General features: G+C 36.6%; 1 protein-coding gene across 2 annotated transcripts in view; it reads right to left on the bottom strand.

Annotated features, from left to right (window-relative positions):
• LOC121380956 (polypeptide N-acetylgalactosaminyltransferase 5-like) overlaps window positions 1-24,809 on the bottom strand; it is a 219,654-nt gene that overhangs the window by 51,023 nt on the left and 143,822 nt on the right. The window contains exon 1 of one of the 2 annotated variants that reach the window (XM_041510006.1): window positions 21,442-21,569. The exons of the other annotated variant lie outside the window; for it this stretch is intronic. The gene's annotated coding sequence lies outside the window, so the exon portion shown is untranslated. Of the gene's footprint in view, window positions 1-21,441; window positions 21,570-24,809 lie in introns of those variants that run through there. 2 annotated transcript variants of the gene reach the window in all.

The raw sequence follows: 24,809 nt of genomic DNA, 5'->3' as shown, positions 1-24,809 counted from the left end.
GGCCTAATTAACATTATTCTTGCAGGTATTTTATTGTATTGCACTGTCAGATCTCAGTGTTTCAGTCTTCACCATGAGCAAGGGGCGGGTCGTAGCTCAGTGGTAAAGCACTCGCTTGATGTGTGGTCAGTCTGGGATCGATTCCCGTTGGTGGGCACATTGTGCTATTTCTCGTTCCATCCAGTGCACGACTGGTATATCAGAGGCCGTGGTATGTGCTATCCTGTCTGTCGGATGGTGCATATAAAAGATCCTGTGCTACTAATGGAAAAATATAACGGGTCTCCCTCTGTAAGAATTTATGTCAAAATTACTAAATGTTTGACATGCAATTGCCAATGATTAACAAATCAATGTAATTTAGTGGTGTTGTTAAACAAAACAAACTTTCACCATAAGTAAAACGAAGACCAGCTGAAGATCTCTCTCATGAAACGGTGCTAAGCAAGCAATCACATGAAATTTCCAATGTAATCCTATTGCAAGGCAATTAATTAGCCACTCTCCTAAAACTTTCCAGGTGAATATGGAGGGGAGCAATTAATTAGCCACTCTCCTAAATCTTTCCAGGCGAATATGGAGGGGAGCAATTAATTAGCCACTTTCCTAAAACTTTCCAGGTGAATATGGAGGGGAATGGAGTGATCAATCATCTTTCCTGAGAAAAGCCTGGTGTTCAGGAAAGCCTGGTGTTCAGGGACCACACCACTGTTACATGCAATCGACTGTAGGCAGCAACTACAGTTCCATTAAAAAGAGTGTCCCTTTTCTTTATTTTACTTTGGTGGAATCAAAACTGATTCGAGTTTTAAGTAACACACTAATGAACTGGGGCCAACTCCCATCATTATGGTGTAAAAACAAGGATGATTCCTGCCTAAAAAACTAAATGCAACAAGATATACATGTATGTGGTAATTCTGACTCGTAGTCCTTAGAGAAAACTTGCTACATTTTTCCTAATGCAGCAAGGGATCTTTAATATGCACTTTCCCACAGACAGGAAAGCACATACCTGGCCTTTGTCCAGTTGTGGTGCACTGGTTGGAATGAGAAAAAAACCAACCAGCTGAATGGATCCACCGAGGTGGTTCGATCCTGCAATGCAAGCACTTCAAGCAAGCACTAATCTGACTGAGCTAAATCCCGCCCCTTCTCTTCTTCTTAGGTAGAAAGATAAAATATTGTTTTTCCAATTTAATGACTACAAAGGCTAATGTTTCTATACTCACCGCTATGTTAAAACAGTAGTGGTGAGATTCCTAAAGCGATCATTCAGTTTCATTCAGTTTCTCAACTACGTAGAGCTGAAATAATCCACTGTAAAATGACTCCTCAAGTGCTATCCTCTCCAGCCAAGCCCCACACAGCCATCGATAAAGCCATCAAACTGTGTGTCATATCAATCACCACAGTCTATTAATAAGTGGTAGGCTTTATCCAGCCTCTAATTGACAGTCTGAAATTAATACTAGTACATGGATATCGGCTCACATTTCTTTCTTTCAGTCATTCACTTTCATGTATTTCCGTGCTTATATCCAATTAAGGTTCAAGCACATTGTCTAGAGTATACACCTCAGCAATCTGTTGTTTGTACAGGACAGGGTTAATGGCTTATTATTAGCAAGACAGAAGTCGGTGTAGTGGTATAACACCTCACCATTGAGTTGCTGGGTAGAAGCCATTACTAGGAAGTGAACCCAATGCCTACCAGCCTTAAAATGATGGAGCCATTAATTAACCACTACAGCACTGAAGCCAGTTAGTTAAAGTTAATGTTTACACATCTTGGCCACATATAGTAATGCTCTTTGAACTTATTCTCCAATACAGTGAGTTTTAAATTGTCTTGTCATTGTAAGAGGTTTCTGTGATTCAACAAGATGCATGTAGCTGTGGGTGTTCCAGAACAGGTTAGAGGTTCACCAGCTGGATCAGTCTCTCTGAGAGAGGATGAAGATGTCCTAGAAGTGCATCTAGTAATAAGTTACAAGCTTGGTTGTATTCTGTTAATGTTCTTGTAACAGAAAGGAAAGGAATGTTGATTTAACAACACCTCAGCACATTTTAAACATGTCAAACATTTGGTCATTGTGATACTTGGTATAGAGTGAGAGAAAGGAAACCCACGTCAACACACAGGATACTTGTTGCTGAATAGCAGACAGGGATTCTCTTTACACACATTTTCATAGACTGGACAGCACATACCATGGCCTTACATACATCAGACTGGGAGAAGAAAACATTCAATGGATTCACTCAATGGCAACGTGGCATGAGGTAAATCTTGTATGTAATGTTTGTGTACACAACCTTCCATTACAAACATCAATACAATAACTTACTTGCATTTTGTACTTAATAGCGACTGGTATATCAAAGGCCGTGGTATGCACTACCCTGTCTGTGGAATGGTGCATATAAAAGATCCCTTGCTGCTAATCGAAAAGAGTAGCCCATGAAGTGGCGACTGCGGGTTTCCTCTCTCAATATCTGTGTGGTCCTTAACCATATGTACAATGCCATATAACCATAAATAAAATGTGTTGAGCGCGTCGTTAAATAAAACATTTCTTTCTTTTTAACAGCATGAAATATTTAGTAACACTGACAGTGACAAGGTCCAGAAACCAAAAGAAGAGTTCTTTTATTTTGCATTCTTACAGCCTTCCATATTACAGGGGGTGGGATGTAGCTCAGTGGTACAGCACTCGCCTGATGATGCATGATCAATCTAGCTTCTATTCCCATCGGTGGGCCCATTAAGCTATTTGTCGTTCCAGCCAGTGCTCCACAACTGGTGAAACAAAGGTTGTGGTATGTACTATCCTGTCTGTGGGACAGTGCATATAAAAGATCCCTTGCTGCTAATCGAAAAGAGTAGCCTATTGAAGTGGCGACAGCAGGTTTCCTCTCTCAATATCTATGTGGTCCTTAACCATATGTCTGACGCCATATAACTGTAAATAAAATGTGTTGAGTGTGTCATTAAATAAAACATTTCCTTCCTTCAATGTAACAGTGTCATTCTTAGTGATTTACAGCAAGTTTCTCCATCTAGACCTGTCTTTTTGACAGTTAAACTTTGGTGCAATCATTTATACTTCAAACACACTTGACTTACAATGTGAAAGACACTGGCTTTTATGTTCTATTACAGATACCTAATCTGTGATATTTCTATTTTCACAGCCATTTACCCATACACATGTATATATGTTTTAATTGTTTGACACTTCATAGCAAATGTATTTTTAATTTTGGGGATCATTAAATATTACTAATATTTCTCTGTTAATTATTACAGACCAAAACAAATTACTAAAATGAAGCCAAAGTCAGAGTATACGTGACAAATGTTAACTAATTTTGCTATGAAGTGAATGAGGTAGCTTTATATTTCCCATGCCAGTGTGAGAACCCATCCACCCCCACCAATGTGAACAGTTTACACAGACGGCCACGTGATGGTCCTGTGTATACACTGATACTTGACAATGACCACACAGCAAACAGGCCAATACGTTTACATCAAATATGCATTAATTGCCTTCATCTTTAAATAATGGGAGATAACAGCCCAGCCACCTACAAACTCGGGTGATGATGAATAATATGAAGAATGCTGAATAATATGAAGAACGTTGAATAATACGAAGAATCCTGAATAATATGAAGAACGCTGAATAAATAATATGAAGAATCCTGAATAATATGAAAAATGATGAATAATATAAAGAACGCTGAATAATATGAAGAACGCTGAATAATATGAAGAACGCTGAATAATACGAAGAATCCTGAATAATATGAAGAACGCTGAATAATACGAAGAACGCTGAATAATATGAAGAATGCTGAATAATACGAAGAATGCTGAATAATACGAAAATTACTGAATAATATAAAGAATGTCATTCACCTTTCAGTTGGCGGAAACAGGCAGATACCTAGTCCACGGTCACAAGGACATGCAACAAAACTATAAATGACTTACGGACATTTTTGCTAATATGGTATAACAACTTAAGTGTTAAAAAGTTTGTTTGTTTTGTTTAACAATGCTGCTAGAGCACATTGATTTATTAATCATCGGCTATTGGATGTCAAACATTTGGTAATTTTAACATATAATCTTAGAAAGGAAACCCGCTACATTTTTTCATTAGAAGCAAGGGATGTTTTATATGCATCATCCAACAGATAGATAACACATACCATGGTCTTTGATACACCAGTAATGGTAACTGTGTTCAATGCCAATTCTCAAGTAATATACTGTAAGTCTCACATTTAGAAAAAGCGCGACAAACAGAAAACAAAATGTAACTAAAAACCTGTAACAATTGAAAGGTGACCATATATAACTTGTCCTAGTGCTTGCATCACTGGTGTGTGCTACAACAGCTTGCTTTGAATGTGCACGTAAAACCCTTTGACCATAAACATTGCACTGCTTTTAAAATATGATTATCCTGGGAATGTTAGCACACTTAAATCCTCAATTACAGAACTGTAGAAAACAAAAATAAAACTGTTTTGCTAATTGTCAAACAAGTTACACCAAGGTTTCTAATTTACCCGAGACACAGGAGGCAATAAAACTTTAATAAGACGAAGCAATCAATATGCAATAAATTACTGGCACCCGATCTGCGTGGACGGAACGATGGAATCCCATGAGAAATTGCAGTGGTCGGTATATTGGCACCATCGCAATTGCTATTCCACAATTATACGTCAAATACTGTTAATATTTGGCAACAAGTTTTTTTATATTTGAAGAAAGACTGATTAACACGCGCAGATCAAAGACAGGAAGAAGCTGGAGGCAGCAGAATTTGTGGAAATTACTTTCTTTTTCACACTCGTTAATAAGATCAGTGGCAGCAGGAACAAAAAATGTAATCGTAGATGACAGAATATTAAAGACGGACGTACTCTGCCTGGAAACAACAATGAGTCCAAATTTTTGTGAAAACAAAATCCCAGGACATAACACATTTAAACTGTGGCTATCAGGTGCCTGACATATGGCGTGTAACACTTGATTTAGAATGAATGTCACCTCAACACATTTAAACTGTGGCTATCAGGTGCCTGACATATGGCGTGTAATACTTGATTTAGAATGAATGCCACCTCAACACATTTAAACAGTGGCTATCAAGTGTCTGGATATGGTATGTAACACTTGTTTTAGAATGAATGTCACCTCAACACATTTAAACTGTGGCTATCAGGTGCCTGACATATGGCGTGTAACACTTGATTTAGAATGAATGTCACCTCAACACATTTAAACTGTGGCTATCAGGTGCCTGACATATGGCGTGTAATACTTGATTTAGAATGAATGCCACCTCAACACATTTAAACAGTGGCTATCAAGTGTCTGGATATGGTATGTAACACTTGTTTTAGAATGAATGTCACCTCAACACATTTAAACAGTGGCTATCAAGTGTCTGGATATGGTATGTAACATTTGTTTTAGAATGAATGTCACCTCAACACATTTAAACTGTGGCTATCAGGTGCCTGACATATGGCATGTAACACTTGTTTTAGAATGAATGTCACCTCAACACATTTAAACTGTGGCTATCAGGTGCCTGACATATGGCGTGTAACACTTGATTTAGAATGAATGTCACCTCAACACATTTAAACTGTGGCTATCAGGTGCCTGACATATGGCGTGTAATACTTGATTTAGAATGAATGCCACCTCAACACATTTAAACAGTGGCTATCAAGTGTCTGGATATGGTATGTAACACTTGTTTTAGAATGAATGTCACCTCAACACATTTAAACTGTGGCTATCAGGTGCCTGACATATGGCGTGTAACACTTGATTTAGAATGAATGTCACCTCAACACATTTAAACTGTGGCTATCAGGTGCCTGACATATGGCGTGTAATACTTGATTTAGAATGAATGCCACCTCAACACATTTAAACAGTGGCTATCAAGTGTCTGGATATGGTATGTAACACTTGATTTAGAATGAATGTCACCTCAACACATTTAACCTGTGGTTATTAGATGCCTGCCATATGGTATGTAACATTTGTTTTAGAATGAATGTCACCTCAACACATTTAAACTGTGGCTATCAGGTGCCTGACATATGGCGTGTAACACTTGATTTAGAATGAATGTCACCTCAACACATTTAAACTGTGGCTATCAGGTGCCTGACATATGGCGTGTAATACTATCAAGTGTCTGGATATGGTATGTAACACTTGTTTTAGAATGAATGTCACCTCAACACATTTAAACTGTGGCTATCAGGTGCCTGACATATGGCGTGTAACACTTGATTTAGAATGAATGTCACCTCAACACATTTAAACTGTGGCTATCAGGTGCCTGACATATGGTGTGTAACACTTGTTTTAGAATGAATGTCACCTCAACACATTTAAACAGTGGCTATCAAGTGTCTGGATATGGTATGTAACATTTGTTTTAGAATGAATGTCACCTCAACACATTTAAACTGTGGCTATCAGGTGCCTGACATATGGCGTGTAACACTTGATTTAGAATGAATGTCACCTCAACACATTTAAACTGTGGCTATCAGTTGCCTGACATATGGCGTGTAACACTTGATTTAGAATGAATGCCACCTCAACACATTTAAACAGTGGCTATCAAGCGTCTGAATATGGTGTGTAACACTTGATTTACAATGAATGTCACCTCAACACATTTAACCTGTGGTTATTAGATGCCTGCCATATGGTATGTAACATTTGTTTTAGAATGAATGTCACCTCAACATGTTTAAACAGTGGCTATCAGGTGCCTGACATATGGTATGTAACATTTGTTTTAGAATGAATGTCACCTCAACACATTTAAACTGTGGCTATCAGGTGCCTGACATATGGCGTGTAACACTTGATTTAGAATGAATGTCACCTCAACACATTTAAACTGTGGCTATCAGGTGCCTGACATATGGCGTGTAACACTTGATTTAGAATGAATGCCACCTCAACACATTTAAACAGTGGCTATCAAGCGTCTGAATATGGTGTGTAACACTTGATTTAGAATGAATGTCACAGGGACAACTTCTGTAACAAACACCTGCCTAGAAACGACACTTCTAATATTTCCATTTAAGAATACAAATTATATTTTGTATCCCTACTCTTTTGTGTGTGTGTTTGTTTGCATGTGTAGGTGTTCATGTGTGTGTGTGTGTGTGTGTGTGTGTGTGTGTGTGTGTGTGTGTGTGTGTGTGTGTGTGTGTCTGCCATTATGGTAAGATGAAAATGATTAAATAACAATAAAAAGATAAAAGAATTAATAAATAATTTGTACATACTGCAGTACTCAAGTACCAAATTATTTAACATGGTTACAAAACGTGTTTATCAGTGTATACCACAAATGAAGTTCCCTCCATCATTAACCTGCACACTTGTCACATAAACATGGAATGTCAACAAGGCCACAACACAGCGGTTACCGAAGAGACATGTTACATCATGGAAAATAAACACACACAGGCGTACTCTACACATCTGACCTGTGCGACACATGTTACAGCAAGGGAAATCACCACACAGGCATCCTCTACATATATGACAAGCCACATGTGTTACATCATGGGAAACCACGACACTGGCATCCTCTACACATCTGACCAGTGACATGTGTTACAGCATAGGAAATCACTACAGAGGCATCCTCTACACATCTGACAAGCCACACATGTTACAGCATGGGAAATCACCACACAGGCATCCTCTTTACATCTGACCAGCCACACATGTTACAGCATGGGAAATCACTACAGAGGCATCCTCTACACATCTGACCAGCCACACGTTACAGCATGGGAAATCACCACAGAGGCATCCTCTACACATCTGACCAGTCACACGTTACAGCATGGGAAATCACCACACAGGCATCCTCTATACATCTGACAAGCCACACGTCTACAGCATGAGAAATCACCACACACAGGCATCCTCTATACATCTGACCAGTGACGTGTTACAGCATGAGAAATCACTACAGATTTGAGCAGCCACACCTGTTACAGCATGGGAAATCATCAAGCAGGCATCCTCTACACATCTGACCAGCCACACATGTTACAACATGGGAAATCATCACACAGACACCCTCTACACATCTGACTGGCCATGTGTCAGTGCTCCTGCCAGAAAGAAATGTTTGGGTTTGGCGCTATGGAAATGAATGTAGCCACTGTCAACAGGGGGTATGGGGGGACCTTCCCCAGAAAGAAAATGGGTTAAGTTTAGAGTTAAGAGTTGAAAAAATCATACATTAATAAGAGTAATTAATTTTGTCAAAAGGTTAACTTAAAACAAAAAAAATCTGCAAAATATTTTGGGTATGGCACCATATCCGTTTTACCCTCTGGCAGAAACCTTGCATATTACAACATGGGAAATCACCACAAACAGGCCACATAATGACCAAAACTATTTATTAATTTTTTCTTGTGAAATATAAAGATTATAACTTGCATACCTTTAATTACACACTCAGAAAAAAAAATGTAGTAAATATTTAACACTTAACATATGCTAAAAACAAGGTCAAATGTATCCTATGTGTATTAAGACTATTCAAACAGTTTTACAGGTATTGTGAAATGTGAAAAACTCCAGTCTGCAAACATCATTCTGAGGTTAACCCACAAGGCTAACATAATAAGAGCGAAACACAGCAATAAAAACGTTCTCATCACTGTGACAACACTTTCACTACACAGTAGAATTAACATTCTAAAACATTTACAGAATTGGTGAAACCTCAACAACAATGAAAAAACACTGTCCAATTATGCACTGGATAGTAAAGTGGCATGGCAAATCAACCACATTAAGAGCATGCCTTTTTGGTGGGTTTAAAAGTGAATATTTAAGTATTAATTAGTCTCAATTCAGTCCCATAGATATAATGTTATGTCTTTTATAGCTTATTACATATTGAATAGTGTTTTCCACATTAACTGTTTCAAAGTTCATTTCCATTTGTTTCCAAAAGTTGTACCTCACTCTGGTGTGCAATTAAGACCATCACTTCACAAAAATTTACACCAAAAATTAACAACATTCACATTTGAAAGATTCATAAGTTATAAACAATAAAAAAAACCCCATTTGAACCAAGATAAAAATTATCTTCACTTCACACTAGTATCAAATGTATAGGTCACAGGTATCTGCCACTAAAAAAAAGAAGAAAAAATCACTTGCTGAACATTCATACAAATATAAAAGCTATCCATGAAAAGAATCACAATTTAAGAACATTTACAGAAGCCTTTAACAAGATAAAAGCATGTACTGGGAAAGTAATAAACTCGTACTTTTTTTTTTTTTTTTTTATTTTTATGAAAGGAGACAAAGCCACAATTGCTCAATAACACTGATGAACCTCAAACCAATAACCCAAATGATGGTATTAAAATAAGTCTCACGGCAAGAATCTCTCTTGCAAAGAATGCAAATCCACGAATAAGAAAAACCATCACAATATTTGCATGATTCCACTGCAAACTCCGTTTTGATCTGGCTATTCTTAGCAGTGCCGCCAAGCCATTAACGTTATTAATTTGTGATACTGAGTGTTATTCCACAAAAGACGTTAAGTGAACGTGCCACTTCCAGACTCTCTAGCATTCCCAGAATTGCACTTGCTAACTGCTAGGAACCTTTCACATCTACGTCAAGCAGAATTACCATTTCGGAGATTATTGAAATTCTTAAAGTTTGTTTTATGTACAGTAAATATATGCCAGGTGTTTCGAGGCAGTTTTCGAAGATGAGCCTCTAAGAATTATCCTAAAAGGATTGGGCAAGAAATTTCATAATGATGACAGGCTGCATTAATATTACGAAACACAAACCTACAAACCCATAACTACTGAACCATTAGGTTGAAAATGTGCCATTCACAGAAATAACTTCAACCCACCCCACCCCGATTCTATTAACACATTATATTTCACAAAATCTACACATCTGTGAGCTGGAATTAAAAATAATCTTACTTAATAAATGCTTTAATTAAATGGCAGATTGATCAAGCAGCACAGTTGAAAGAAAAGAATAAAGTTATTGTTTATTTTGTTTAATGACACCACTAAAGCACATTGATTTATTAATCATTAGCTGTTGCATGTCAAATATTTGGTAATTTTGACAGTCATAGACAGAAAATCCACTACATTTTCCTATTAAGTAGTAGTAAGGGATACTTTATATCCATTATCCAACAGACAGGACAGCACATACCATGGCCATTGGTGTGTGTGTGTGTTGTGTGTGTGTGTGCATGCATGCATGTACCATTGTATAATATTATAAGATTCACAAAAGTTCATTTTAACATGTTATTAAAAAAAAAAAAAGTTTTAAAAATTGAAAAATGCCACACAAAATTACCCACGAAAGAATATGTCAAGAGATGCTATAAATCATGTGTGACTGTCCAACTGCACTGTGCCTGCATGCAGTTGCTCCATCCGTTAGGTAAACGTGCATTATTAAATCTGCTGCGACCGTGTTCGGCTTCTGCTCAATCTAACGACTTTATCGTGAATGGTGCAAGAAGTGTGAGCATGGAGGATAGTGCGCTGGGAGAAATTCGCAAGAAAGAGAGAGGAGTAAAGTGGATTTCGCCAAAGTTCAAAGCTCCCACTGCGCTCATTCAATCAGTAGAGCCTCATTTGGCCTGGGTCTTATTGAATTACATCGTGGCGAATATTCCAAGACACGAAATCTATCTCGTTATTACTACATACAGGCAAACAAATGACACACAACTCCGACTCGTTAATTCTAGCAATGCCACAATTTCTAAACGTCTAAAAAATATTGATGAAAAGCAAATCAATCATTTTTGATTCGACTCTAACCCCCAGTGTGTTTAGAGGTCAATACTAGAAATTAGACACACTGAAGAAATAAAGAAATATTCTCAAGGCTGCAAATAGTTTAAAAATTAATCCCAACCCCTGCAATTGCCCATGGCAATCAGCAATGCCAAGAAATGTTTAATTCTCTACAGCACTTGGTTTTTAGCTGTGGACAACATAAGATTTTTTCTTAATTGCAGATGTTGTAATCCAGGAGTTTGAATATGGCTTTTGTGTGCAAGAAGTCCCACCGATTGTTTGGGTTTTGTTTTGTTTTGGTTTTTTCCCTTGTTTTTTTAAAAATTGTACCCATAGCAATATGGCCATGTTTGGGTTTTGTTTAGCATACATGTACTTGTATTCAAATTGCAGCTTCAAGACTATATAACGAGTGCATCTCCAAAACTGATATGATCAAATGCTTTCAAATGGTTTAAGTTTCTATTTTTCAGGTTATCACATGTCTTTGCCAATTAGTTTTCTAGTCAAAGAAGATCACAAAGGTCACAACAATAGTAAGTTATATTTAAAAGAGATTTTAAACTCTGAACTATGTTCAGATAAACTTCCTTGACAAAGAAACATTGATCATGTCAGAAACTATTTCTTGTGCAAAATCATTCAATGCAAATAGACCTAAACTAAATATGTAATGTCAAATGGTTCAATTGATCCTTTCTAAAACCAAATTTGAACCATCAACAACAAAAAACAGACCATAGAGTATTAAACCTATCCTGTACAGTTGTGTGGTCATGATTCTTAAGTGCTTGAACCATAATTGGACAAAAACACGCTAAGATCATCATCATCATCACCACAACCATCATCATCATCATCACCACAACCATCATCATCATCATCACAATCATCACCACCACCACCATCATCATCATCACCATTATCATCAACACCATCACAATCACCGTTATCATCAACATCATCATCATCATCATCATGTTTTACTGTTTGCCTATTTCAATGTCCGTTGTGGTATACTATTATGTAAGTGTTAGAACTGTCTACAGTCCACATAGCAAAGCAACCAACTCGTTCAGCAGAATGATGTATTGTTGGAGTTGTTAAAGATTACCGTTAAGCTGACTACAGGATGCTATTGATGGGGGATTGTTCTGATTACTTCTATGATCTCACTACCACTAAACACAACCATCAACATGTATAATACACACACATTAAACCTGGTCACATCCCATTTTATGGCATCTTGTCTTCAAACGGGAATCAGCAGGTGAATTATTACATTTGGCCGATGGAAAAGAAATGTGATACTGATGTTCTTCCTTCACATGTGAAGACCATTATTAAATTAAGTTTTTCTCATTTTAAAAATTATTCCATCAGTACACAGTAACCAATACAAATATCCAATGGTATTCAAAAGAGAAAAATTAAAGTGTAACCATTTTATAACAATATTACCTATTTCTGTATCATGTATTTTATAAATATATCTATTTTTTTAATGTAAATTTTATGTAATTTGTTCCTCGTTAAAGTCTGAAATGCACCTTGATGTTTAGCTTTAAAAACAACATGTTGCAGATCAGTTTACAGTAATTAAAAGTAATACCGTATTTTCCCGTGTATTATGCGCACTGTACATAGCAATAGAAAAAGTTTCTTTTAAAAATGTCCAGCGATCACCCATGAAAATTCGCCGATCGGTAGTTTACGGTACTTTACAGGTTATTGACAGTGTTCATTACAACGAAACGCCAAAACCCTCTTAAAAATCACATTTCACTTGTGATGGTTGTAATAAATGCTAAATAAATCTACAAAAGTATCCATGCCTCTCCAAAAAGTGCACAAAAATGACAAAACTGGACCGTAAATATTTTTAATTTCCATGAGATTTAATTCGGCCATTTCCGGCAAACCGGAAATATACCACACTATTATAAATTTAGAAATCTCGCGAATTCACGTTAGCCACGAGAACGAAATGTAATATGCTATATTTTTGTTTTCATATATTTATAGTCATTTACAGTGTATGGGGTATATAACTTTGTTTTGATTTATGCACGTGTGAGTCTGTGACATGTAAGTACGCAAGTACTAGCCTTTGTTTAATGTGACATGTAGGTCTATGTACTCAAATACCTAACTTGAGTTTTGTTTCTTGGTTTCTTGAATATACCGCTTCTTTCGCTTTTCCGAAGTTTTCGTTAATTTTGGTGACGGGGAAAGCGGTACATCTTGCATTCACTGTCGATTTTGTGGTTTGAAAAAACGGTGTGCATTATATTGTGGTTCATGTTTTTTTTCTTGGAATAAACGTTCAAAGTGGGGGGTGCGCATTATACACCGGTGCGCATAATACATGGGAAAATACGGTACTGTTTTTCACTGAAATGCAAATCTTGGAAGTTTTGCATACCTAACACCACTGTCTTGCAACCATCATTAGTCTCAGGTTATTTGTAATTGAATGACAATGTTGGAGAAACTGACGTGCTAAACACACAGAAAATACAGGGTAACTCTGAAAACTGTCTACAAATAGAGAAATAATTGACTGATACAAGAGCTGTGTAATTTCTGCACTGAACACCTCAATCCAGTCAATTGAAACTCGGCTGGGTGTAGTACGTCAGTGTTGATGTCATCAAGATGTACATTGTGTATATAATGTCATCTCATGACGTTTTGGCTGCTAAAGCTTTTTAATCAGCTACCTGTTTAACATGAAGTCTTTGAGTACAACTCAGAACAGCCTCAGCTAGATCTATATTTCTAGTTCAAAAAACGGTGCCAGAAAGCTGTGCTAAAAAACCTGTCTTAGATGGCAATGTACCCTTTTCACTGGTTAATTAGTTAATAAGACTGATTGAACTAGAAAATATTTTTGGCACTCGTTCTTTTATAGATGGTTTTTCTGACGCTCGTCTCAAGAAAATCAATCTTTGGAGTTCGCTAAAGTTCACTCCAAGAATTGATTTTCTTGAGATGAGTGTCAGAAAAAACATCTACAAAAGTAGAATAGTGCACGAAACAATTAGTATGTTGCGAAAATGGAAAACATCCATGCATCAGATCAGTTAAAACTGTACCCAATGGGTTGAGCAGGGTCACAAATCATGAGTCTACTTAAGATGCAATGGAAGCCAACATTTCTACAAGGTACAGTTTCAACTATTTTTGCGTTAAACATTTGTATGCTTTGAATCTGGTACAAAAAACAGATTGTTTAAATAATATAATTGTTAGATGTTCTAAATATTGTAATTGAGAAGTCTGGTCAATAGATATTAGCAACAAATTGGGGGGGGGGGGGGGGGGGGGGGGAGAGAGAGAGAGAGATTCACATGTCTACAGACAGGACAGCAAACACCATTGCCTTTGATCTACCAGACAGGGACTACTGGCTGGAATGGAACAAAAAACCAAACAAAAAACCCCAACCCAGATGGATCTATTTACTAAGGGGCACAATTCTGTAACCAAACACTTTTCAAGCAGTGCAGAGCTATAGAACCATTTCTGATTTGTTCCTGGTAGTCTGACAAATCCTAGATGTGCTGGAATCAATAGAGATTATCTCTCCAGTAAACATCACGGTGGCTTGAAAGGAAATCACTGGAGATGTTTGAAAAGAACCCCATATCAGAGCTGAAGATATGAAATCAGCAAACAAAGCTTTCAATTTCCGGTAACAAACTCCAGGCATCGTGAGTAACATTTCATCACCAACCAAGAAATAACTGATCTGGTATAGGCCTATTATACAATACTACAGCCCAGCTAATAATGCTGCTGTATGGAATACAGATGGACTTGGTACAAATATTTATGGTTTACATGCATACAGATAAGCAATCAGCACATATGATTTTCTCAAATGTCAATGTCTAGAACCTCGAGATTGCAGCCTCCACTTCTGACAAAGTTCATACAGCCATCTTAAAGATCCGTCTCACAGAACACTATCATTGTACCACTCAAACTGGCATTTATAGTTTAACCAAACACAAAAAAACCTAGCTAATTCAACTTAGTCTTCCTAAAATAGTCACTGTATAATGTCACTGTAGCCACCAAGAAAAAAAAAAGACTGAAGACTCTTGTGATCATTTCTGTGACATCATTCTGCTGTTCTCTGCATTTATTATTCTAACACAATTTCACATAACATAGATAATTTAAATGTTTAAAATATACATATATAAAAAATAAACTTCAATCAGTGATCTATTTTTAACATTGGTAAAATCATCAAGATTCAGAACAAAAATGTGTACCCCTGAATTGAAAACTTACGTTATATTAATTTATTAATTAGTTTATTTTGGTTTACTATGATCTTTATATCCAGTTAAAAGTTGCAGCACACTATGTTGGAGTCAGTATTGGGATGAGAACCCAGCATCCACCAGCCTCAAATGCACTAGCTTAGGCACTACAGACTGCCTGACTGGGAATGAGAGCAATGAGCTGATCACGACTCTACCAACAGTGAGCAAGAAGAAAGTGCTCTTTGAGAAAAACTTAATTGGTCAGAGAAACTCCTGCTTCGATTAGAAAGACCAACATCCCTTTGAAGTACATGCACAGTGATTACATGTGGAAAAATAAGTTTCTGAAGAGGAAATTTCCCACTTGCTACATATTAGCGAGTGTTTTACAAAATTAATAACGACAAACCCTGCAGAGAATCCAATAACCGTCCGTGCTGGGTTTTACAATTGCCAAACACTATGTAAGGCCATGACGCTGATCATAGAAAAAACAGAAAATAAAAAAAAAACAAGAAAAAATAAAAAAAAAACAAGAAAAAATAAAAACCAGTTCGTTGAACCAACAGAACAAAAACCATTATAAATTTACAAATGCAAAAACACATTAATGCAGTTGTTTAACAAAGAGATGAAAACCTACACGGAATCTAATTTCCAGAAATTGAACTGGGGACGAGTCTTACTTCTAAAATTACTGGCTAGATTACGGATTTGCAAAGGGAAGTAATGTACATGCATATTTTCATTAGCTTGTAATCAAAAGATAATGTTGAAAGGATAGAGAGGAGACGAGTCGACACAAAATGAGACAAGACAAAAGGACAGGAAAGGGCAGGGCACAGCAGGGTATGAGATTTACAGGATATTAAACAAGCTTCAGTTTCATATTGTGTTTATGTCCTCAGTGAAATAATTTTTAAGTCATGAGCTTTAACAAGTAACAAGGAAAATTATTTCACGTGGGGAAATAAACATGAGTTTAATATCCTATTTATTACCCATAATCGATCTTAACTGACGTTCCTGTAAGGTTGTAGTGTGCTAATCGATGACGTCATCGTGTGACGTCAAAGTGTTACATCCCACTTGGCATTCTAGTGGGACATATCACTTTTACATGTATAAAGATATTTTTAACCATATGGGTAATAAAAGAGGATAGGACATGACAACATCTACTAAGCAATTGGCAATTAATGGGAGTGAATCATGCTAATTGTGATATTTGATAATTTTAGAGTTCTATATCCAACTATCATATTTGCTTCTATTGTTTAAGTATGTTTGTGAAGCACTGGTGTATGTAAAGAAAATAATCCAGTGGGGATTGACCCGTCATTTGTTTCTTAATCATTTTAATCTACAGGTACTAAAGATGAAGTTAATTAAAGTTTGTTTTGTTTAGTGACACCACTAGAGCACATTAATTTATTAATCATCGGCTTTTGGATGTCAAACATTAAGTAATTCTAACATAATCTTGGACAAAAAAAACCGCTACTTTTTTCCATTAGTAGCTAGGGATCTTTTATATACACGATTCCACAGACATGATAGCACATACTATGGCCTTTGATATACCAAAAAATAACCCAATGAGCCCACTGACATGGATCGATCCTAGACCGACTGTGCATCAGGCGAGTATTATACCACTGGGCTACTTCGTGCACCTATTGCGGGTACTATATGATCTGGAATAAGGTCATAAGTTTGTTTACTTTGATCATCAATTCAGAACAGCCAGTCTTCTTATGTATGTACATGAATGTAAATGTTTATTTCTTTTTTTGTTAAACCTAAAAAACAAAAAACAAGAAAGAAAAAAACAAGAAAGAAAAAATACCCCTAAAAAACAAAAACAACTAACATACATTTATGATTACAGACCATCACAGTAACCAAGGCTACCACATATATATATATATATATATATATATATATATATCGTATATATAGATTACATATTCGTATCATATATATTCATTACATATATATTATATATATATACATGTATTAACTATTCATTGAAAAAGTTTAACAACTCAATACAGAATATATATATATATCTTTCTCTCTCCGTCCGTCCGGCTCCCACCCAGAACAAGTTTAACGACTCAATATGGGAATATATATATATATATATATATATATATATATATATATATATATATATATATATATATATATATATATATTCTCAGTCCGCCCGCCCGTCCGTCCGTCCGTTTGTTACAACAAATAAAAACCCTTGCTATCCTGACGGTCTTAGATTCTCACATACAGGTATCAGTTTATCCACATTTCCAACTTTATACACTGACATTTGTATCAAGCTTTTCAAATTTATACACTGACATTTCTAACGGAAACACTTATCTCCTGGCTGATTGGACGAGATGTACACAGAAACCAGGGCTTCTAGAATTTTTATAAAATCCACTAGCCATGGGATCAGTGATTTTTGTTTTAATTTACTAGCCACAATTAAAAATTCACTAGCCCTACTTTACTTTAAGTTAATACAATTTTACTGAATAATAGTAATAATAAGATATGTTACCTAAAGAGGGAGATAGAGCTTTAAAAAAACTAACATTTTGTGGTTGGGGCAGGATATTCATAATTAAAAAACAGATTGCATTCAGGGCTTCTAGAATTTTTATAAAATCCACTAGGATCAGTGATTAAAAAAAATTACTAGCCACGATTAAATATTCACTAGTCCTACTTTAATTTTACTAAATAATAGTAATAATCAGAAATGTCAACTAAAGAGGGAGATTGAGTTTAAAAACACTAACAATGGGGGGTTGGAGTGGGGGCAGGATATTCCTATTTACAAAATAGACTTAACTGCAACATTAGACAATTTTGTTTTTTTACTAGCCGTTGGGCATGGCAATAGTAGTTATTTACTAGCCCAACATTGAATATCACTACCATAATCTAGAAGCCCTGCTTCATTGTAACATTGGGGCAAGATGTAGCCCAGTGGTACAGTGTTCGCTTGATGCGCGGTCGGTTTTATTTACAGTTATATGGTGTCGAACATATAGTTAAGGACCACAAATTTGAGAAAGGAAACCCACTGTTGCCACTTCACGAGCCACTCTTTTCGATTAGCAGCAAGGGATCTTTTATATGCACCATCCCACAGACAGGATAACACATACCACAGCCTTTGATATACCAGTTGTGGTGCACTGGCTGCAGCGAGAAATAGCCCAATGGGCCCACTGACGGGAATCGATCCCAGACCGACCGCGCATCAAGCGAATGCTTTACCACTAGGCTACGTCCCGCCCCAAACAAGAAAGGAATGTTTTACTTAATTATGTGGAGTTTGATGGGGATCTTGTATTTGCACCTTTCCATACAGGAACACACACACCATGGTGTCTGATGAGTATCTGACATGGTCTTTGATGTACTAGCTGCAGGGATGGCTGGAGATGAAATGAAAACTCAACTGATCTGCAAGGCTGATGGACCCGACACCCCACTGCACTTCAGGTAAACGCTCTAACAGTAGCACTGAGCTATATCCCAGTCTTCGCCAGGAAAGGCGAGCGATCGCTCTCGCTCGCCTCCACACTCGCCTGGAAAGTTTTAGGCGATCTACGAATCGATCGCCTTGCAATAAACTTTTAATTAAATGTTTTTAACTTCTAGCTCCTTTTCTCTATGATTCTGACACAACAAAACTATCTCACAAATTGGACACAAAAAACTATCTCACAAATAAATATGCGTAGTAACTATCGTGAACTGTTGTGTTTATTTGCATAGTAACAATCTCGAAATGATGTTTTTCTTTGAAACTCTTTGTTTGCACCGTTATCACGGAAACTCATTCGGAACTCCTCGACAGAATCTACGAACATCACAACTAGGAACATCTCGGCTAATACCAGAGAAATCGTGACGGGCCGAGATATTCCGAATGAGACATTACAACGGTCCGATATCGACCGAAGTGTTTTGAATTAGTGGGTGCGTGTGTGTTTTTTCAATGGCGGGAAAAGGTAATTCTGTGGAATTGAAAATATTTAAAGCATAGCCGATGACTGACCATTTTGGTTACAAAATCACAGAGAAAAGTGGTAGAAGTTACGTCAATTTTGTTTGGTGCAAATTATGTGCAAAATACAGGGATTTGTAAAGCGAGCGTCACAAACTACATCAACGGCACGAGTATGGTGACAAAGTGTAATACCTCCCGGCATTATTTAGTAAATAGTACATATACATTTATTGAGGAGAGTGATTGCTCGCCTAGCACCATTTCAGGAGAGTGATCTTCAGCTCGCCTTGATTTTGCTCATGGCGAAGACTGTATCCCAACCTACAGAAATCACTGTGCTTTTTACAGTAGTACACAAACCAACACAATCTGTATAATTATCACAAATATTGAATGCATTTTACACAAAAATTCTGCAAAATTACATGTGTCACCTACCATAAACTTATTCCATGTTACTGATAGTTACATCCATAGATGATCATCTCAATGAATAATAATAAAAAAAAAAAAAAAATAAAAAAAATAATAATAATAATAAATAAATAAATAAAAAATTGTAAACTTTAAAATAAATTAAATTAAATTTTTAATATAATAAACTGTAAACCAAGTTTTACTAATGTAAAACTTACACTGTTACAGTTTGTGAGAAATGGAGCTAGACATGCAACTTTGATGTTGAGATAAACGTAAAAGTTGATCAGCTGCGATTGCTGAGGAATCCACTGTCAGTCAAGTACTACCTGCATTTCATCTTTTATTTTGTAAAGGCGAGACAATAACACAAAGAAACTGTGAAATCTGAGCTTCATTACTTATGTACTACATGTACTACAACCTATACATTGCGAACTGGATTAATACATTACATATAGAGTGATATAAGGTACTAAAACCTATATACTGCAAACTGGATTAATACATTACATGTAGAGTGATATAAGGTACTATATCCTATACACTGCAAACTGGATTAATAGATTACAGTAACATAAAAGGTACTATAACCGATACACTGCAAACTGGATTAATACATTACATATAGAGTGATATAAGGTATTATATCTGTATACTGCAAACTGGATTAATACATTACATATAGAGTGATATAAGGTACTATAACCTATATACTCCAAACTGGATTAATACATATAGAGTGATATGGTACTATAACCTATATACTCCAAACTGGATTAATATATTACATATAGAGTGATATAAGGTACTATAACCTATATACTGCAAACTGGATTAATACATTACATGTAGAGTGATATAAGGTACTATAACCTATACACTGCAAACTGGATTAATAGATTACAGTAACATAAAAGGTACTATAACCGATACACTGCAAACTGTATTAATATAAGGTACTATAACCTATATACTGCAAATTGGATTAATACATTACATATAGAGTGATATAAGGTACTATAACCTATATACTGCAAACTGGATTAATACATTACATATAGAGTGATATACGGTACTATAACCTATACACTGCAAACTGGATTAATAGATTACAGTAACATAAAAGGTACTATAACCTATACACTGCAAACTGGATTAATACATTACATATAGAGTGATACAAAGGTACTATATCCTGTATACTGCAAACTGGATTAATACATTACATATAGAGTGATAAAAAGGTACTATAACCTGTATACTGCAAACTGGATTAATACATTACATATAGAGTGATAAAAAGGTACTATATCCTGTATACTGCAAACTGGATTAATACATTACATATAGAGTGATAAAAAGGTACTATATCCTGTATACTGCAAACTGGATTAATGTTGAGACAGGTCCTCCCCCCCGCCCCAAGTCATGAGTATGGACCTTAATGCATGTTTACGACTTGTCAATTTTGTTAACAACTGTGGGTATCTGCAATTAAAGTAATGTGTACAAACAATACAAATTTACATTCACATATTCTGTTCCCACTTCAATATAATTAACACAAAAATTGAATACATTTTAAATAAAACAAAAAAATCCAGAAATCAACAAACATTTTTTGTAAAAAGTATTAATTTTAATTATCAAAACAATACACTGATTATTAGTAATGTTCAGTCGATCCACCTAATGGTAAATTTACCTACCAGATATCAGAAAAAAATCACGTTTCCTGTACACAAACAGAAATAGCGAGCAGCAAAACTACTCAGTGGAGATGTATAAACTTACAAACTTTACACTTTGAATGTGGCTCTCAAAACAGTAGACCGAACACACATCAGCACAGACACGAGTAGTGGTGCAGCTCACACAGTGACAGTCGCACTGGCTCCCAGTCTACTCAGACTACTGGTGGCAAACACGATGCGCTGGCTGATGCATGGGCTGATGCCTCCCAGCCTTTCCACAGCAGATTCCTATCATATCAGACCCACTGTGGGCCACCGCCTCGGCAGATGTATTCTGATCAAATCACAATTATTTGATTTGCACTTTCCTCCATTCAGATATAGACTGCCCTCAAGTCAGTTCCCCCGAAACTGATTTTTATTAAGATTGTCTAAACTGGCAACGACTCGGTAACAGATGATAAGTTCAGATGATATAATTTGATATACTAACAGAATATACATGTATATGGCTGTGTGTGTAAGCACACACACCTCCTTGACTACCTCCTCACCCCCCCCCCCCCCCCCCCCCCCAACTGCCACAACTGCTATTCTGGGTTTGTCCCATAAATTATGTAAAAGCCATGCTCTTGCAGCAGTCAGTCTGTTGTTAATTGCCACCGAAGAGAATATTAAAACCATGATGTGCACTTATCACATCCTGGGCACGATTTAGTTCAGTCAGGAGATTCTCTTGCCTGAGGTGCTTGGGTCATATAGGATCAAACCTCCTCGGGAAACACATTGGGACGATTTCATATGTCTATGTTATTGGTGGGTTTTGGAAACATGGTTTAAACCTAGGTTAAACCCTGGGTCATGTGTACTGTGCATTTCACATGTCTGGTTTTCATTAATCCTAGTTTAACACTGGGTTACAATTGTATTGCTTGTTTAAACTTGCCCTTGAGGTGGTTTTTCGCTGGGTTTGCTCAATATATGTTTTTTTCATGGATAATTTCAGCAGCAAAATTGTGTTTTACGTCAGTATTGCAGAACCATGAAATGTGAACATATTTTAGAGATCAATTGAAGCCACTACAGAAGCGAATACAGGGTGGGGGTAGGGGGAGTTCGAACCCCCTCCCCCTTTAGACAAGATGCCCTTTTGCCTTTTTTTAGCATGACTGTATAATTAGATCCACCCCTTCACTGTATTCGAGGCAAACGAACAACAGAGCGCCTGAGATATATAGAGGATAATAAATGAGATGAGATACCAGTTATTATCAAATTTATGTCCAGAGTCAAATAATTTTTAGTTGTCGCGAGTTTTAGCGAGTGACAAATGAAAAGTATTTCACTTGGAACATAAATTTGATAACAAACGGTACCGAGTTTGCTATTCTATTTATTACCCCAGCTACATGTATGTTTTCTCTAAACGCCTTTATTTTAGACGCACATGCTCATGCATGTAGGCTATAGAAATGATGTAAACCACTTTGCACACTGTTCTGGGTATTGCTATAACTTTGCATTTTAATCACGTTCACAGATAATTTTCAAAAATAATGATTTGCGTCAAAATTACATTTTGTTATAAATTTAACATTAAAACAGTCGTGAACACAAACTCATCATTTTGTGTGTTTGCCAAATTGTGATGATGTTATATTTAGTACCGACAAAGTAATTGGTTTGTAAGTGTCAAATCATCCAGTAATATTGTACGTCACACCACTGCAGAATATTTCTCACTGAGAAAATATTTTCCATATTTTCCCTGTTATAAGTGGTCACTAGGGTAATAAATATAGTTATTTACTAAATTAGTAAAAAAATTAATTTCTTCATTGTGCATGAACTGCACGAAAACGGGAAGTCCCAGCATTGGAAGTTGATCAGTTACCACCGGTATCAAAGCAATAATCGTCTATCATAGACTGCAGTCTTATAATGACATACTTTCGTGTTTGTCTTGTCTTAATAAAGGGGGAACAAGGCGGTACAGGCCCACAGTTTTGAAAAATTGACCAAATGTTGTCTCAGTGCCCTCACGCATATGCGTCCTATCTTTCTTTTTTTTATTTTATATTATGTTAGAATTAAAGGTAAATGCCAACAACAAAACATTTATTCATATTTGCATTATTACTAACAGCTATGTAGGGTTCTGTAAACATTTGACATGGATTAGAACTAATATTTTGAGTAAAATGATGGAAATACATGGTGAAACGTTTTCAGGCCAGCTCATTTTGCCCAAATATGTCCATCATTTTTGATAGAATATGAAGGTTTGCTCCACATTTGGGGGGGGGGGGAAGGGGGGGAGAGAGAGAGAGGTGGAAGTAGCTAATCCCCCATCTCGAACGTGAATGCTAATAATACACCAGTAACAAGTTTCAACTACAAAGTGATGAAGTGTAAGCTATTCCTTGCCTATGTCCCTTTCCAAATCTGCGGGTAACCCATGTAAAAAGCGTTGTTTTGTAAACACGGGTAAAACACACACATGTGAAATGCACCATGGGTGTAGGTCTAGGTCAAGTTTTTCAGCGTTTAACGTAAACCAGTGTTAAACCTAGGTTTTGATATAACCTGGTGTTTCGAAACCCAGACATATGAAATCGGCCCATTGGGTTTTTCTCCCCATCCCATGACAGATTTATCAACGGTCATGGTATGTGCCATCCTGTCTGTGGGAGCGTACATACAAAAGATACCTTGTTGTTAATTTACAAAAATGTAGTGGGTTTCTTCTCAAGACTACGTGTCAAAATGAACAAAAAGACTGTGTATCAGATTTACCAAGTTTTGACATCCAATATGATTAATTAAACAACAGGTAACATTTTGTTTTTAAAATCCTGATTAGCAATATTTTTAGTCAATTGAAAATTGATTAGCAGCTACTGGTTAATGTTTTAGACTTGTGTAGCAATCTTTGGAGTTTGTGTAGCGAATTGCACCGCTAATGTTCCCTGAACAATGCACTGCTATCTAGAATGTTGGAATGTCTTTATAAATAAACAATCCTCTCCTTCTTGCTATCTTGTTAGTAAGAAAAGGAATGGAAACACGTCCATTCTAGGACATGTATCTGTTTAGCGACCCCTCAGCTCATTTTAACCTTGTTAGTAAGAAGAAGCCAATAAAATGGCCGTGGATCTGGCCACCAGCTGCACATGGGACTGTGACAGTGTTAATTGTGTTGAACCACACACCGCTGCCCTTCACCTCGACCCTTGGAGGCACAGATGCTAATGTTTCCCCTAACCAGTCCTGTGATGCATGCCCCTCCTGGGAGTCCAGTTTACTGTAATCGCCAACTGTGCCACATGGTGCAGAAAGATTAACACACTTTCTGTGGTGGGATTCACAGCTGTTAGACAGGTACCATGTAGATGCACTGCTTCTCACTGATAAACATCTTAATTTCATTGCATAACTTTATCAGGTGCATATCATTGATGGGGGTGG

The sequence above is a fragment of the Gigantopelta aegis genome, chromosome 9, assembly GCF_016097555.1.
Source record: "Gigantopelta aegis isolate Gae_Host chromosome 9, Gae_host_genome, whole genome shotgun sequence".
Lineage (NCBI taxonomy): Eukaryota > Metazoa > Mollusca > Gastropoda > Neomphalida > Peltospiridae > Gigantopelta > Gigantopelta aegis.
This window is presented reverse-complemented; position numbering and strand designations above follow the sequence as displayed.